This window comes from Rhincodon typus, chromosome 8, assembly GCF_021869965.1.
Source record: "Rhincodon typus isolate 14 chromosome 8, sRhiTyp1.1, whole genome shotgun sequence".
Taxonomy (NCBI): Eukaryota; Metazoa; Chordata; class Chondrichthyes; order Orectolobiformes; family Rhincodontidae; genus Rhincodon; species Rhincodon typus.
Window position 1 is genome coordinate 91,292,109 of NC_063339.1, and position 14,249 is coordinate 91,306,357.

At 43.6% G+C, this 14,249-nt stretch overlaps 2 non-coding genes across 2 annotated transcripts; one reads left to right on the forward strand and one right to left on the reverse strand.

Moving 5' to 3' along the window:
• The first annotated feature begins 791 nt into the window (after window positions 1–791).
• On the forward strand, window positions 792–865 carry trnan-guu. The gene has a single exon. It is a non-coding gene; the product is annotated as a tRNA-Asn (tRNA).
• A 9,540-nt stretch (window positions 866–10,405) lies between these two features.
• Window positions 10,406–10,490, reverse strand: trnal-aag. The gene is given in 2 exon segments: window positions 10,406–10,449; window positions 10,453–10,490. It is a non-coding gene; the product is annotated as a tRNA-Leu (tRNA).
• Between the last annotated feature and the right edge of the window lie 3,759 nt (window positions 10,491–14,249).

Genomic DNA, 14,249 nt, shown 5'->3' on the forward strand with positions numbered 1-14,249 from the left:
CCGAATGGCATCTGTCAATACGGTCGGTTTTCAATGATCTCTGACTCTATGCATTGTAGTTTAATTTTAGATTATGAAATTGACTGCACCAAAATGTACGCCTCATTAATATGGGTTCATGATCCACACGACACAAACTGTCATTATCATTTCTGTGTTCAAGAACAAAGCTATTTACTTACATCTCTGTTTCAAAGAGATCGATGTAGTCCAGCGTTATTGGCATTATTGAAAACTAAAAGGTATCATGTAAACCTGCCCAGAAAATATTCACGTGGACGTTGCCAGGGTTGCAGGTTTCGGACTGTACGGCGAGGCTGAATAGGCTGGGGCAGTTTTCCCTGGAGCGTCGGAGGCTGAGGGACGACCTGGCAGAAGTTTATAAAATCATCAGGGATACGGACAGGGTGAGTAGTCAAGGTCTTTATCACACGGTGGGCGAGTCCAAAACTGGAGGCCGTATAATTAAAGTGAGGGGCAGAAATTTAAAAGCGACCTGAGGGCCATTTCTTTCGTGCAAAAGGTGATGCATGTATGCATTGAACTGCCAGACAAAGTGGTGGAGCCTGGTAAAATTACAACATTTCCAATGCATCGGGATGCGTGTATGAATCGGAAGGGTTTAGAGGGATATGGGCCAAATGCTGGAAAATGGGGGAAAATTAATTTAGGATATCTGGCCGGCATGGACGAGGTGCACCGAAGTGTCTCTTTTCGGGCTGTCCATCCGGACGACGCGACAGTTGCTGATCCCCGGTTTAATTGTTTGTTTGCAGGGTCGGCTCGTGCCTGTCTCTGTGGCGCAATCGGTTAGCGCGTTCGGCTGTTAACCGAAAGGTTGGTGGTTCAAGCCCACCCAGGGATGAAGGGCTCCTTCACCTTTAACCCCAATGACCGCTATCCGGGAGGTTTTTTGGCTGCAAGAAGATAACCGTGTCAGCTCCTCACGAATCGAGCGAAGCCCAAAACAGACAGGTCTCAACGCGCAACCCGAGCGAAAATGGCAATGCCCGGCTACAATATCAAGTTCCCACCAGTTACCTATAGCCCAGCAATCAAAACAAACATCAATGCAAAGCTGAATCTACCTCGTGAGACTCGGTCGGGCATCAATTGTAATGCATCTTTGAGAAACTGTCTTCGGTTATGCTTCGATAAAGAAAGCATGAACTGCACGACATTTCTGGAATTTAGATTTTCGCTTTGGAAAATGGTTTCTCTCATTGCTCAAAACAGAAGAACTGCCGCGTTTACACGTAACATGAAAAGCACCGGACTACAGGGAAAATGCACAAAGCTGAACAGGCCATCGTGTACTACATGGGACCTTGCAGCATACTGACAGTTATCACGCCTGTTTTGTAGGACAAATGATTCAAAGAAAGTCCTCCATCTCAAAAGCTGATTTTGACTTTAATCCGAGAACGACAGATCAGATTGCGCGGCTGTTCGATCCTCGATGCAGGAATGAGTTGCCATTTCCCTTGTCTTTCTCCTTAACCGTGCGTTTTTGCCTGCGGAGCTTTCCCGACCCGGACGTGAGCAAATGTCAGACGGCTGCCGCTGAGTTGGAAACCTGTGTGGGAAACGAAGGAATGCGACTCGCTGTATTTTATTAATCTCCACGGTGCCTATTTGGAGATGCACAAAAGGCAGTTTCTAAACGTATTAACAGAACGTAAACGGCGATGAGAGTTGTTAAATGAGGTGCTAACAGCACGTGATTGCGCTTTCTTCTCGATGTGAAAAGCTCTGAGTGACCTTCACGTCCCTTGTTTCTGACTAAATGAGATAGAATTTCCTTCACCAGAGCCGCATGTGCCTCACTTTCTGATTCCTGGCTATTTGCATTTTCTTACTCCTCTGTGATATGAAAACAAAATGGATACAATGTCATTTGGTAGCCTGACAGTCTTTAGCTCAGCTTCGATTCCAACATGGCTTAGATTTCAGAGCACGCCTTAATATTAGGGACTTTACGAGAGCGTGAGTCAAGAGGTTTTTCAGAGTCCGTAAATCCATTCATTGTCGTTGACGATATGAGACGCTAATGTGTCCGGCGCGAAAAAAGGCCAACATGTTTCTCTACTGCAAAACATGACTGAGGACTTCTCATACAGTTTGAGACATGACAGACAGGATCGGAAGTAGGCGTCTCAGAGACTAACTTAAGATGCATTTGAAAGAGAGGGTAAGTCAGGAATCCGTGGTGCACTGTGACACCAGCAAAATCAGGCTTCTACTTGGCATTGAACCAGGATGCCTTTGCACGTAAAGCAAGTGCAGAACTACTACTCTGCAGAAAGTATCAGGACACTCCGAGTGTATGTTTAAAAATGATGACCATCTGTGCAGTACAAACAGCGCATATTCAGGACCAGGCAGGAGAGAAACAACGAAAAATAGCACTGCAATTCAGTGGAATTGTATTCCTTTTCGACACAACCACAGAGATGTCCGAATACATTCGAAAGAAGGGTGGCTGACGAGAAGAGCAAACAGGAAAGCTCTGTCGACATCAGTGCAGAAGCCTGTTATTGGTAATGGCGGGGCAAACCTTGCAGCTTGTGCCTGGTTTCCAACAGGGGACGTTCCGCGTGTGAGGCGACCGTGATAACGACTACACTACAGACACACGATACACTGCCGTCGTGCCCGCTCAATTTCGTACAGCATTGAAATTTGCAGCCCATCACATTTTACTTTTCAATTTCCAATAGATTGACGTTGTCCAAGCTTATTGGTATTATTGGGAAATAAAGAAATTCACGTAAAATTACTCAAAAAATATTCACAATGTGGTTGCCAGGGTTGCATGATTTGGACTTTAGGGCGAAGCCGAAGAAGCTGGGCGAAATTTCCCTGCAGCGTCGGAGGATGAGAAGCGAGAGAAATTTATAAAGTCATGAGGGATATGAACAGAATGAATTTTCGAGATCTTTTTTCACCGGGTGGGCGAGTCCAAAACTACAGGGCATACATTTAAGGTGAGAGGGGAAAAATGAAATGGGAGCTGAGGGGCATTTTTCACGCAGAAGGTGGTGCGTGTATGGAATGAACTGACGGAGGAAGTTGTGGAGGCTGGTGAAATGACAACATTTCAAATGCATCTTGATGCGTGCATGAATCGGAAGTGTTTGGAGGGATAAGGACCAAATGCTGGCAAATGGGGCTAAATGAAATTAGGATCCTCCCACAGTCGCTGGGTCACCGAATTTTAAAGTTTCACCCCACTCTGACCTTCCCACATCTCCGTCCGTTATTTGGTAAGTATTCCTGTAGTGGAAAATTCATTATGTACATTCTAAACGATTAACGTAATGTGGAAAACGTGGGTCCAGTGGCGCAATCGGTCATTGCGTGATAGTTATATGACAGTGTAGAGGCCTGTGAAATACCCGTTATGAGTTCGACCTTCACGTGGATTAGCTTTTACTGACATGAGGATAGTACACTGAGAATAAGGGCCATGTTGAGCAAATTCGACTTTATTGGAAAGTGTCCGTTTCTGTGGATTGAGAAACGAATTTTCCGGTTGGAAATATCTCAATTATCAAAAATATCTGGCACATATTCAATGCGTGTGGGAACATCTGCGGAGAGAAAACCGAATGTGATGTTTCAGCTCGATCACCTCTATCACGTGGCTGACCCTGCACTGGTTGCACTCTGGGGAAAAAAAAGAAGCTGTTTAGCCCGTTTCATATTACTCAATTTACTGCTAACTGGCAGAATCTATAACAATAATTTTTAAAAAAGGAATTAGATTTATCTCATTGTACTGTTTGACTGGTGCATTCAACTTTTGTCGGAATTCATTGAATTGAAGTACTGCTGAGAAGAACAGAGGCTTGAAAATACCAAAAGGAGAGTCCAGTTGGTGGATTTCTTCGGCAGGGATCAATAGGTATGAGATGGACGCAAAATCATGATAAATATGGTCACATCTTTAAGGTACAAGATAAAATCAGGAATTCCGTCTCCGAGAGACGGTTCACCTCCTGATTATGATGGCATAACGTTACTTACCAATTAATAAAAGAGCTCTGTTCCATTTCTAAAGCTTCACAGGAAATCATATGCCACACGTTTCAAAACCACGAGATTTTTTATAGTCGATGCTATTCAACTGCACGTGTCCACGAAATTCATTGATATCCAAATTTCCTTTCTGTAATTTTTAAAATCCTGCTCAGTTGTTTCACAATTTATAATGCTTCATATCAAATAATATGCCACACCTTCCAAAATTATTAATATTTTTATAGTCAGTTTTAATCAGCCGTTCATGAAATTTCTTCACATCCGAAGTCATTCAAAGACAAATTGGTTCTCCACCCACCCAACTCGCCATCCCACCATTCCTCCCACCCAGCCTGGCTACAGACTCTCTCCCCTTGTTAAATACACTCCTTGTATGCTTGCTCATATGTCCTTTAAAACGTACTGGAATCACCTACTACCTTTGTTTCTGGAATATTTTTGCAGATTTTAATACCTCTCTGACGGAATGAAACTCTGCTCCAATGTTTCCTTTATTATTCACCAACACTTTTGAATTTCTGACCTCTCTGATTTTGATTCACTCGAAAGAAGGAATTTTCATCTTATTTAGAAACTCCAAACCTCGCATCATCTGGCAAATCCCCATTTGTTTACTTCCCAATTTTCTCTGTGTCAGTTACAACGTTTCCGATTTTTCCAACATCTCGTGAATATAATCTGCAACTTTTCCACCACCCCGATAAAACCCGTCTGTGTCCGTTCTAATGACTTTATATCCCAGTAGACTCCATCTGCGTCTTTTCTAATCTGTTTACATATTTGTGGTGAAGAGTGCGGATACGGATTACACACAATGCTCCAAGTGAGGCTGAACTACAGACGTTACGGTTGTACTGTGATCTCAACCACCACACTATGGGGCTATAGTCGCTTCCAGGGCTGACTGGTTAAAGACAGTAAATATCTTCACCAAAGCTAATCGTGGACCTGAGACCTGCAAGTTTCAAGAAGAACTGCCATACTTATTGTGTATCGTCTCTCCATATTCGTGTCCCCTTTGTTCATCACTTTGTGCGTCCCTGTATTGAATTCGACCTAATGATTAATTTATTAATTAAGACATTTCCCTCATCGCACATTATTCTGAACTCTATGGAGCACAAACTGATATTACTTGTACGCGCCTGGAATACAGTCCTCTCATCCCTGAGATGAATCGAATGGACATTCCTGTTGTGACCTCGAAGGCAAGTAATTCCTTCTCCGGTTTAGGGAGATCATTACTGCGACAAACTGCATTGTGTGTTCATTACACCCAAGGCAATTGCAGCAAGACTTTCATATTCGGCTTTTACAATCTGATTCCAGCAAAGGTTAACCTAAAAGCTGCATTTCTCTCTGTCGTTTGTCTGTGCGTGTTCGTCTGTACTTTACTGTGTACAATGACATTCAAATTTGTCTGAACACACAGTTCCAAATATTTCAAACAATCTGACTCGTGTGTTCCAAACTGATAGAATGCAGGAGTTTAGCAACCCTGGGCACTGCAAGGATGTGGTGGCTAGTGGAAAGACACTGGTCTCATAAACGGGAAATAATGATTTCAATCCCCGATTCTACTGAGCATTGGTTGTCAATCGCTGAACCAAAGTGTGTGCCGTTGCCAACTGTTGGATTCTGGATCCTTGTCGTTCCACCGCTGCCCCATTTAAAGCACCTTTCTCTTTTAAGTCATGGTACAGCAATAATCTTTGGTGATTCTCATGATGATATAAATTGGCCATGCCAAATTGACCAATGTAGTTTGAATGGTGAGTTGTTGAGGTGTTATTGGGGCAGTTTGTTAGAACAATACTTTCCAGAAGCAATCAGAGAGCAGGATATCTGGTAGTATGCAATGGCACAGGATTCATTATTTACCTCATAGTGAAGATGCCCCTGGGTAGCAGTGATCGCAGTGTGACCGAGTTTTATATTTACTTTGAGGAAGTGAAGGTTGGTTCTAAGATGAGCGCTTAAAACCAAATTGAGGAAAATGATAACAGTACGAAGTTAGGGCTGGCTGAAATGAAGTGGAAAATTAGGTTAAGAGCGGGGTCAGTAGACTTGTAATGGTAGATATTTAAGGAGGTATTTCAGAACACTCTAAAAAGCTACATTCCAGTCAGGAAGAGTGGAAGAGAATGAAGCACCAACCACGTCTAAGGAAGGAATGTAAAGATAAGATGAACTTGAAATAAGAGTTCCACAAAAATATTGATATCCAGGCATATACACACAGGTCACATTGTTTAGGTGAGCACGTTTTCTATACTACCTTTTCATCAGTACCATTAGTTCTGAAGAAGAGTCGCTGGACTTGAAACATTAACTCTGCTTTCAAGATGGTGCTGACATCGTGCGACTTCTTACGACATCCCCAGAGCAGATCTAACCATAACGTTTCTTCTTACTGTCCTACACTTTTTAACTTAAATCTAAGTCTGAAAGAATTACTAATCATGTTCTTTCAAATCTAGTTACAGGTTTAAGGATGCTGCAGTCGTCCAGATCCAAGTACTGACGACGCTTGACTCACAGACCCAGGACAGCAAATAATGCTGATCTTGCTAACGTTGATGTTGCTTAGTGCACGCCCTGCGCAATGTAACCAGTATGCCTCTGTCCAAATCTTTTCACAACCTCTGATCAGTACATCCTTTCGTACAATGATCGGATTATCCTGCTTGTAAACAAAGCTTTACACTGTTCTCTGGTACATTTGACAACCAATCAATTATGTCCACAGACGTTGCCAGTCGTGCTGCATTTCTCCAGAAATTGCTGCTTTTGTTCGGAGAACTTTGTTCGGTCTGATCGCTGGACTGCAGGAAAGGTGCAATTGTCCTAGTGGGCGTACAGAGCAAATTGACCAGGTTATTGCCTGGGCTGGACCATTTCCTCCGTGAAGATAGACGATCTAGGCTGAAGTTATTTTTCTGAGAACAGAGAAAGTTTGAGGGGAACTTATTAACGTGCACAAAATTAGAAAGGGACAGATATAGGAGATTGTAATAAACTTCATCTAATTGAAAAGGATGAATAACCATCGATATTGATTAAAAACAAGGGACGGAGGACTTAGAAGAAATTTAAGGAAGATGTGTTTCTCCCCCAGAGAGTTCTGGGTTTCTGGAATTCACTGCCAGGACGTATGGTTAAGCTAAGAATCATCAGATCATTTTAGGAATGTTTGGATGATTACTTGAAGTGCCAGATCACACAAAGATAGGAGCCAGGTACTGGAAAACGGGGACGAACAGATACAAAAAGCTGGAAAGCGCAGCAGGTCTTGCAGCATCTGTGAAGAAAAATCAGAGTTTGGCTCTGGTGACCCTTCCTTCCGAGGGAAAAAATCAGATACTTGATGAAAGACGCAAAGATAATGTGTCAAAGACAACTTTCTGTACTGTCAGACTTCAGCAGTTGTGGAGCAATGGAGAGCGTGTTGGGCTTCTGAGGGCTTATTAACCGTGTTATTCAAACATTGTGGGTTTGAGTCCCACCAGAGTCAAGTTTTAGTTCACGTTTGATAGGAGTCAATGATGGTGTGCAGAAGCCGATTCATTGTCACTTCCTGTTGTCCAATCCACATTGCTGGAGAGAGGAAGTTCGTCAATTTTTTAGGGCAAGCTTTCTGGAAATAAAACCACAAGTTAGTGGAAAAGCTCAGCAGGTCTGGCAGCATCTGTGAAAAAAAAAAGTCGAGTTAACGTTTCAGGTCCAGTGACCCTTCCCCAGAATATCGTTTAAAACATGATTGGACCAGAATCAGCTGCCCACCCGACAAACCTGCGCAGTTTGTAGAGAAACCCAACTAGTTCGCAAACAAACCTTCCCTTCCACGGTCAACTTGTTATTTTCGATTTTTTTTTTGAAGATGGAGATCGATAATTGTCTGATTCCCAATTGCAGACAGTGTCGTGTGGATGGTGTGGGGAAAGTCATTGAAGTGATAGGTCAGCCATGACTATATCGAATTGTGAGGCTTGTTGCTATTTTTCAGCGTTATTGTTGGCGGAGAGTTTTAAATAACATGATGAGGACAATGTGAATTGACACCAGTGAATATCAACTCATCAGCTTTGCTCCGCCGCTCTCACAGCTGGAATGTTCCAGCTTCACACCAGACAGTGGAAGATTTATTGCAAAAAAAAAATCAGTTCCTGTGGCTTTCTGCACTGACTACATTATCTACGAGAATTTTGTAATTTAGGATTCTGTAATTGTCCACTCTGAATAAAGTGCGGATCATTAACATCTGCCCAGAAGAGAGGTAATCCCAAGATAAAAACCTTGCAACAACACTGTGCACTCTCCTCGAACCTGGGAAACAATTGCTCACAAAAAAATGTTACTTCCCCGCTATCACGGGGCTTTTCTTCAATCGGGTTCAATTCCTCACAGAATTCGACTCAACAGATCTCGTCACTGAGTAATTTCTTTATTTGTGTTTAGCTCATGCAAACAGAATGTCACAGTGGGAGCGAGCTGCACCCATGACCCAGAAGTCATACCATACTCTGGAAATCGTCCTCTGCTGTTTACCATTTCACTAACAACAGGGAGAAGTATCTGCTGCTCTGCAAAGTTTACTCAACAGTTTTCAGAAACAAGACAAACACAGCCTCAACTGTTTCCTGCTACAAGTAACTGAATCAATCTCTCAAATTGATTTCATCGTCACACGGGCCAAGGTTGTAAATGCTGAAAATATATACTAGTCGAGACTGTTCGCTCTCACACGTCCCTTTTCTCTCCAGGAGCTGTCAGGATGATGGACTGTGATGCCTTTTCCCGTTCTCTGTCACTCCGGGATGGTTTGAATAGTAAGATCTGTTCTCTGAGCTGAGAACAACGTGGTGAAGTTTGTGCACTTCAGGTGCAGCATGTCTGAGAGACAGGACTCCCTGCAGTAACAGCGCACTCTGTTTCAGGTCGCAGCGACCTCTCTGTGAAATCCAGAAAGACACAGATACAAATCCCCTTTATTGGGGAATATTCTCTCCTTCCAAGCAGCTCTGCATTTTTCGCATTGTCTCAGATGCAATAATTTGAATGAGGTTCCCAACAGAATTTTAGTTGCTGCGCATGCGCTATCTCTCTTTTGCACAGCCTTCCACACTTTCCATACCTCCCACTGCCACCACCCCGCTTCCCTGCCCCGCAAGCCTGTGTTTGACAGAGAGCTGAAGAGCGCATTCGTGCTGTTCTCCCTCAGAACTGCCAGCCAGTGGAAGATGATTTACTGCAGCCGCCAATGGAGAGGGGCCGGTCCCGGGGGGACGAAACTGGCACAGCCTCTTGGGAGCTGATGGTCAGAATGGGCAGAAGCTGTTATTAAAACTCAGTGCTGCTTTCACATCCCGAAGCAACGGGAAAATCCTTACTTTACAAGAAAACTCACCTGATTTAGTGTTAACAGCTCTGTGCTGTTGCTGGCTCATTTCAAAGACACCTGAATGCGTGTATGAATCAGTTGGGCTAAGAGGAATGAGAGCTTCCCACAGGCGAAGTGCTCGTTCACTTTTGCCAAAAATGACCATTCTCTGTGACACCTTCCCAGGTTCTCAGTGAGGATTTTGGATTCAGGAAGATTCCTCACAAACCGTGTTTGCACCTCAGGTCTCGAGCAAATCCCCAACAGACAGATCCTAACGCGCAACAGAAGCAAAAACGACAAGGCGGACGCATTTCCACACACACCGAAGCACGAATGCTTTCTGTGAAACACCTCCAGTTCTCTGGGTTACGAACTACTCACACAACTGGCATCGGGGTAATTCCAAACTGCTCCTTCGAATGCGCTGAAGGTTTAGTGCAACGCCACTTACTGGAAACTGCTCAAGTCAGGAAATAAAAGAATAGAGTAAGAACGTCCCACGAAAAGTGAATCACAGTCTCGATTAGATTAGGTGTCCCTTCTGGTCACCAATGCGGGTGTGCCTGCACCGCAACGATTTCAGCGTATCAAGAAAGTGGCTCATCAGCTCCCTTCTTGAAGGAAGTGAAAGAAATTTCACATCTCAATTACCCTCCTTTTCACTAAAAAAAAGGCAAATAACTGCGAGTAGGTTCAATGCAGGATTTTGTTTCACAGCAGCAGCGAAATAACGATCTGCATTCACTTGCAGCGAAAGGGTGAGCAACGCAACTTGCCCGGAACATGAAACAGCAGCGCAGCCTGCTTGTTCCGACTGTCATGCTGGGGCAATTCCGCATGTGTTAACCACTACACCATGGAAACATGCCGTGGACGCTGATCCGATGAATTATTTGTGCTCTCCCACACAAAAGACTGCATTGGGCGAAACAAGTCAAGCGAAACGCAACCCATCCGACGGAGCTCCGGTATAACAAATGGCAGTGGTGGGATTCTAACCCACGCCTCCTTAGAGACTGGAGCCTTCTTAATCCAGCGCCTTAGACCGCTCGGCCACACTACCCGACAAGTGTGTTATGACATTTTCCAATGTTGCTACTGCACACTACTAAAGCGCAGGCACAGGGAAATGCTTGGAGGAACGCTATCCTCCTCGTCCATTTTCTTAACTGCTCGGCAATGCCCGGCTACAATATTAATTTCGCACCAGATGCCGATAGTTCTTCAATCAAAACAAATACCAACGGAAAGCTGAACGCATCTTGCGAGATTCGGTTGCGCAAAAAATGTCATGTGCCTGTGAGAAAGGATTTTCGTTTTTACCTTGATAAAGAACACATGACTGCACCACATTTCCGGGTTCACCCAGATCACTTCTGTCACACACTGAAAACTCACAATTTTTCCCCTCTTTTACCGAGAATGAAAATTTTAATGAATAAACCCACGCGGTCACAAAAGAAGATAATTTTCCTCGTCAATTGAGTAACGTTCAGGTCGACTCCACTGACGTTTTCCGTGGTATCCTCAGAGTCAGTTAATTCTGGTTCAGCTCCATTTGACATGGAGCCGCCCAGGAAGTGACCATTCTCATTCTGTGACTCTGAATATTCTTGTTGGTGCAGGATTGGAGTTGGGTTTGCCCCTCTAATAATCTTGTCATTTATTATACAAGCGGCTGCACGTACAAACTGATCTCTGGGATTTCCAGTGACGTGGAAACAATTTTCACTGCAAAACTGGAGACCAGTATTTTAATCAAAGCAGCAGAAGAGAAACCCTGCTTTCGGCATAGCAAAAGCTGCTAGTTTCACTGATAACGCTGGAGAGCTGTGCTTCACCTCAGAAAGCGAAGCTCTAAGAAGCAAAGACGCCCAGCATGGGGCGCGAAGTCACGACCCAGAGATTAAGAGTCGTACGATCTACCAATTGAGCTAGCCAGGCGTGACAAAATGCTATTTATTTTCCCATTTCACACCGTGCCAAATCCCCTGCAACTTCATTTCAATGTGCCAAAGATGATCCACCTCGAAAATCACAAGTTTCCAGTTCTTTCCTCTCAATCACAAATAACATCATTTACATCTTCCACTTTTCAGCTGTTACTCCTTCAGACCATTATAATCCATTTTCAATTAACATTCAAAATTCATATTTTAATGTCGGTGCCCTCATCCTTTAGCTGCCCATATGACTGTCAGTCATTCTGAGAGACGGTGAATCTGCTTCAATAAACCCAGTCATTTCTGTTACAGACTGTGTGAAATGGGTATCTGTCTGCCTAGTCTCACTCAATACTTTCAGCACTTTCTTTGCTCAGTACATCAGCAACTTCTGCAGCTTCGCATTTGGGGACTGGATTTTCGGAGTTCAGTTAAAAAGATTCGAAGATCAAGAAGAATTTGCTGCAGCCCTTGTGAAATGTAAAATGATTTTCGCCCTTTTTCACAGGAGAAGAACCGTTCATAAGGAACAGGTTTCCACTAGTTGTGCCAGTTGAGTTTTCCCAAGTGGAGCTAAGAGAAAATTCCACTCACCTGGAGATTGTGTCAATGCTGCTCTGGGGTTCACTGAGCGGAATGAAATGTCCCTGTTTTTACTTAAGCCTGTGCTCGATGGATGGGGAAGATTGGCCCTGGTTGTAGGATCTTGCCTTCCAGGGATGGGCAGCAAGCGGCTGATTGAAGATGCAGTGGCCACGTTCTACTGACAGCGGAGGATTGGAGAATGTGATGTCAAATCCTTCTGCTTGTCCCTGTCTCACTCAGCTTGGAGCTGGGGAAGAGACAAACATTGATGGGATTGTTTGATTCCAATCTCTTCGTAAACTTTTATGAATTAAATGTAAGTACATAGCTGGTTTAATTGTTAAATCACAATGTTGAGAATAACTGCATTAAAACCTGTATGTTTGGGGTCTGACTGGAAAACAGTGGAGCTGACAAAGTTTCGAAGCTATCTCCTGAAGGCACAATCCCGATTGGCAATCTTCTGTATCACCGGAAACGTTAAAAGGTAGTAAAACAAAAGAGGCTGCGCTCTTGGGTAGTCTCGGAACACCAATCTTTCTCTAAATAACCGAATGCACTGACCAATTGCAAAACAGAAGCTATTAACATGAAGATCTGCCAAAGCTCCTAATGCAGGGAGTCAGCCTCGTTGCGCAGCTGGAGGTCTCTCAGTTTTCAGCGCCTATCTCCAGTTTATGTGTGATGCTTACATGCAGTAGAGTTGTGGCGTTAGCACGAACATGAGCAACAACGGTAACATTCACAGCGTGAACCACCAGCAAAGATAACCACCGTCACTGTTTCACTTCAATTGTCCCCGCTTTGTGAGGCGGTGAGTTTTACTAGCAAAGAAAACACATTTGTCATCAGGAGGCTGCTTCAGGGTCTCCTCTTTTACAGCTGGATTCGTCATGAAGTTCCTTTCTGCTCTTCACAAGCACTTCTGCTTCTCCTTTACTTGTATTCTAATCCCTTCATTCTCAGTTTGGACGGAATAACGAGGTGAGGCAGGATAAAATGCAACCTTACCGTGGAATGTTGTGGTCATGGCACAGAGATCACGAGCTGATCACTCTCATTCTCTGCTGTCATCATTCAAACATTTTTACACCAACAGTAAATTCATCGCTATAATCCTATAATTGTGACAGTATTGTTTTTTTTTCTGGTGGATTAGGAATTTCATTTTGAATTCTGAAGATTCATAATCTTTTGTGACAAGAAATGTCTCCTTACGTCAGTCATAACTGACAGACACATTATCCGAGGAATATGAATCCAGTACTAAACATTCCATTCTCAAAGTGTCTCCGAATTTCAGACTTTACACAGAGCATAAATGGGAAATGAGGGCTATATACAGATGGAGTGTCGGATAATGTGAAAGAGGGCCAGGTGGATACACAGAGACAAAGAGAGACAAATAGAAGCATGTATTCTGGTAGACACTGAAAGGACCAATTCTCCATTCGACATGGCTGCTAACTGACAGAAAGGAAAAGAAAAAAAGCAGAGGATTTCACCACCTCAGGGCAACAGAAGGAGCATTAGTGCTGATCAAGTCCCTTTAAAGTTGAAAAGTTAACGCTTGTAAGCTAATGAGAGAGTGTGATTTTGATAAATACGCTGATTCGAAAGATAAAGTTAATAATGTCTCCCGGCATTATACTATAGAAATGCACAGTTAACCTGGCAGTGACGAACCGTCAGTGGATCCGAAACGTTAAATCCGTTTCCCTCTGCAGATGCTACCATGCCTGCTGAGTTTCTCCATCAATTCCTGTTTTTGTGTCAGATTGTCGCAGCTCTTTGTTTTATGTTATTTGATAACTGTTGGGACAAAACAGATTAGGTGTCAGCTCCTGAAAAATCAGTCAGAAGTGCCATCACCACCATAGAGTAGTACAACAGAACTTCTGTCCCCTTATGGGGAATCGGTCTCGGGCCGCAGTGGTGAAAGCGCCGAATCCGAACCACTAGACCACCAGGGAACACGACCAAAAAAGTCGTGTCTTTTCTTAGTGACCTGCTTTTGCGTTTTCATGTGTGATCATTTTCGCTGCAGATCGGTTTCTCCATCTCCAATTTTCTTTTTCCAGCGTGGAAGAAGACCATTCGGCCCATCGTTTCAGTGCAGGTCATCAAAACCCATACATTCTAGTCCTAGTTTCCAGCATTTGGCTCATTGCCTTGTGTGCTCTGACTTTACAAGGCAAATGTCAATGAGCTTATCTCTGTAATCTCACATAATACAACAAATGGGACTGAAGTTTGAGATGGTAAAACTATATTAATACCTCCTTGAGGAACTC